We start from the raw sequence: 4,660 nt of genomic DNA, 5'->3' as shown, positions 1-4,660 counted from the left end.
GAGGGAAGGTTCTTGATTCTTTTCTGCGATGGTTATTTTTTTACGACCAAAATACCCTCCTTAGAAACGTGTCGAGTATCTAAGCCATATGAAAAAATCCAGCGGCGATGATGGGATAGATGGTGTGACAGTTATTTCTTTGTCTCGACTCGACTCACTAATGTGTAAGGTCTCAACACTGAGCCCGGCTCACGTACCCACAAAATCTTCCCACATTTCTACCCGCTTGACAAGCGTGCATTGGTGAAGTTTGTGAGGAGATATTCCTGATACACGGCAGTATTGTATTGTAGGTAGGGAAGTGGGGAAAGTTTGTCAGGAGGGGATCATCCGAAGTGCTAAAGTGTGAAGAGGCTTTACTTCTATCAATGCAAATTTGCTGCATCCTTGTCAGTTACCAATGAGTTTCGGACACGTCTGCAGTGGAAATAAATTCATAAAATAACTACGTTTTATTGCCTTTGCAAGTGTGTGGATAGGTTATATGAAGATTAACATTACAATCAACAATACTCACACTCTAGAAGATGTATATATCATATAATAATTATCAATTTATTTCACTTCTTATAATTGTAATTTTAGATCTTTATTAATTTTTTGGGAAAATTTTTCATTTTACATTTTAATATAAATAATCTCTATTTTATAAAAAATAATAAATCTATTTTTATTTGTAACATACAATTGTTTATTTTACATATAATTTTAAAATAAATTATATAAATCATTTAAGGTAGATAAAATAAATTATTTTTATAATTTTCAGTTTTATTGAAATTTTGAGGAAATTAACTCTTAAATCATTTAGTTCAATTTTTATAATTATAATTTAAAATTTTTATTAAACTTTTTTGTAAAAATTTTATTTATTTAGTATTTTTATATAAATAATAACTCTATCTTTTCAAATAATAAGTATGTTTTCATTTTTAACATATAAATTATATGTAAAATAAAATATATAAATCATTTAAGACAAATAAAATAAATTAATTTTATAATTTTTAGTTGGTCGATACAAATTTCATGTATTTGATTAATACAAAATATGAAGACAAATTACAAAATAAATTTATAATAAAGGAAAACACAAGGGATTTAAATTCTTTTTTTGATTTCTTGCTTGATGATGTGAGCAACCTCTGATTAATGTCGATTTCAGTGAAGATGAGGGTCGTTGGCAAGTTTCTCGTACTTCTTGAAGTGCCAATGTAGATTGTCTTGATTTTGGTGCTTATAAAGAGCTTATGTAGATTTTTTTACTCCAGACTTCACACTTAATTGGCTGTGAATGATGCTTCTCTAAAGAATGACCTTTTTGTAGCGGCTTGATCTTTTTAGGAATGCTTGAATCCAAGTGTGTTATAGAGAATTAAGAAACTTTTTTCTCTTATTTTCTTCTCTCTTGATCTTGAAGTAGTTGAAATTTGCAAGGGCTTGTGGTTGCTTGCAATTCTCACGTGTTGATGTGTGAGATTTTCTTGCAGTGTGATTGTGAAGAAGGAACTCTTTATTCCTAAGCAAGGCTATTTATAGCCTAGGATTAGGGATGCCACCTCAACCCACTTTGCTAACTCATGTAAATGAGAGCCCATTGAGGCCCATATTAACTTAGGTTGCGTTTGGAAATGATACAAATGGAGTGTAAATCCTGGTTCAAGGTAAAATTGCACTCTGGTTCACTTTCGCCTGTGGTTGGAAAAATTACATTTATGCATTCACAAATGATAGAAAACACATTTTTCAATGCATATTTACATTGACAATAAGATTTTAAAGTACATCAATAAAAAAGAAGTTAATTTGCATTCAAGTGGGCTTTTGATAATAAAAAGGCATATGCTTTATTGGAATTCGTGTTTGCATCCATTATAGCTAAAAGTCTATTTAGTAACAAGGTAAATTTGTTAGTGCAAAATTAACCCAACTTTGCAATTTATATGGACAATTTTACACTCTACATATTTGTATCGTTTCCAAATGTAGCCTTAGGAGGGCTACCATGTAAATTAAGCCCACTTATTTGACTTAAAAATTCATATGTCTACACAGTTCTTATTAAATTTTTGGGAAAATTAAATCTAAAATCAATGTTTGAATATGTCATCAAATTAGGGTCCAATAAGCCTCCATCTCAATAAGTATTGGGCCATATCCACTGATACAATGTGATACACATTGATACAATGGTGTATTGTGCCAATATGCATGATTGTCAAAATACATATAGAGTTGTAGCATATCCTATGTTGATGAATATGTATCGTATTAATACTTTAATCCTTGCTTTGGTCCTAACATGGGCAGATAAGTCCTAGTCGCCTCCTCGGCATAAGCAGACAAGCCTCAGTCGCCTCTTCGGCATGGGCAAATAAGTCCTAGTTGCCTCCTTAACATAGGCAGACAAGTCCCAGTCGCCCCTTCGGCTTGGGCAAGTGAGTAGCCCATGCATAGATGCCGGGTATACACCCTACAGTGTCCATCCACCCTGGCATACAACAATACAGGGTTATTACTACTTGGAGTCCAGCTCGTTAGCTCAGCACTTCGAGATAACCAACACTTAGAAATTTTTTTTGCACACATAAGACTTTTTGAATTTCTATGCTTCATTAACAAAAAGTTCCGAGCACATGGCAAAAAAAAAAAAACAAAAACAAAAACAAAACAACGTATAGAAAGGAAAGCAACTACTACTACAACCGAGCTCAAAGGCCCAGGACATACACCATATACGGGGGGTCCAAGAAAAGAGGCAAGTTCAGACATCAGACTTTCCCGAATCTCCTCCAACAGGAAGGTCGGTCTCCATGTGGTCCTCCTCCACTCGTCTTGACCTGCCTCCTCTAACGGTCTCACTTCGAGGAGTTCATCATCACTTTCTCCCTCGGAGGAGTCGAGTTCCTCGTTGGCCTCTTTTGTCATCTCTGGAGTAATGGAAGACATGGAGATGGATCTGAGGTTAAGCTCGGGGAACTTCTGCCACACCAGCCACCTGCAGAGCTTGAAGCCCAATCGATACGAGCCAGAACTGTACTCGACTTGGAGGTTGTGAAACTCGAGGGACTCCTTGAAATCCTTGATGGCACGATCACTTTCCTGAATCCTTGCCTACTGAATTGCAGTGTCGAAGATTTCGGTGCGTTCCTTGATCTTCATTCTCCCGATGGAGAGCTTCTTTCTCCCCCTTGAGCTTTTTCTTCTCCTCCGTTAGCAATAGAATCAGCTCCTCCTAGCTCTGAGCTCCTTTTTTCGCCCTAATAATTTCACCCTGAGCTAAGTCTAGCTCGCAGTAAAGCTTTTGAGCATTCTCTTCAGCCTCCCGAGCTCGCTTCAAGCGGATCTCAGATTGATAGACTAGCGAGTGGATAACAGAGTTCACCTAAAAAGGAAAACAAGCATAAGTATCATTGAAAAAAGGATAAGAAAATAAAGAGGTAGGTTCTTTACCACCATACAGTAGCTGGCTGCTCTTCCTCTAAGCTGACTTGTTGGCATGTTAGCGACCTCTGCAGGAAACACTGCGTCTTTGCTTTTGAGAAGCCCGAGCCTCTGAGTCATTATGCTTTCCTTTGCTGAGGGGGGCTAAGGCTCGGGCACTGAAGTACCTTCGGGGTCACTGGATGGAGTCTCCTCACCCTGATCTTCTTCCAAGTCAACAACCGAAGGATGGGGACGAACATCCTCCCCTGGGAGCTCGACAATGATTGGCTCTGGCACTGCAATTTTGGGTTCGGCAGGAACCGAAGAGGTAGCATCCTCTCGACGGGATCTTTTCGAGGCCTTTCTCTTCTTCCCCTTCTGAACACTCTTCAAGAGGTTAGCAACGTTGACACCAGTCACAGCTCCTACAAAAGAGAAGAAAAAGAGAAATTTTTTTCCAGTTAGCTACGAACCGAAGTAAGCACAAAAAAGAAAAAGAGAGAAGTAATATGTGTGCCTAAGTAGAGGTCTACCAGGAGGACTCAGCCCAGCTGGCACAAGCTTCTCCTCGGCCAGGAAATCTTCCATCTCAAGGCCAAGGTCCCTCCAAGAATAGATGATCGCCCTGGTCTCTGCATCCAACCTCACCTCAGTGAGTCAGGAATGGCCATTGTTCGGGGTTCCAAACAAAAAAGTACCTTCTCTTCCAGGTCGATACCTTGTTCGGGTTACCGAACAGAACCTTGAACCCGGGGCTTGGTGTGATATATTAACTTTGCCGGGTGTTGCCGAACAGACAAGAAGAATTTTTCTTAATGGAACAAATAGAACTAAACGTATCTAGGGAGAGAGGTCGGTTATACTCATGAGATCATACCAACAATAGTACGAATGGGAGTTCAGGTGAAGTTGATCGATGGTGGCGTTAAAAAACTTAATAATTTCTATGATGAAGGGGTGGAGTGGGAAGCGCAGCCCAACTGCGAGCTACTTCTCAAAGACCGCGAGCTCATAATGGTCATGAACCCAAGGGTACTGACCCAAAGGAATGTTGAAGATGAGAGTATCGGGGAGACGGTAACGAGTTATTAAGGACAACAATCTAATCGAGGTCATCATGGAAGGACCGAAGCTGTCCGGATCTTAACTTCGAATCGAAGACGAGACCCCCTCTTCGGAGGTCAACTGCTCTGCCTAAGGTTCGGGTTCCTCAAATCGAACTGGCCCGACGTCA

This window comes from Nelumbo lutea, chromosome 6 (genome assembly GCF_056320005.1).
Source record: "Nelumbo lutea isolate HS-2025 chromosome 6, American lotus-T2T, whole genome shotgun sequence".
NCBI classification, from domain to species: domain Eukaryota; kingdom Viridiplantae; phylum Streptophyta; class Magnoliopsida; order Proteales; family Nelumbonaceae; genus Nelumbo; species Nelumbo lutea.
Note: the sequence above shows the minus strand (reverse complement) of the source record.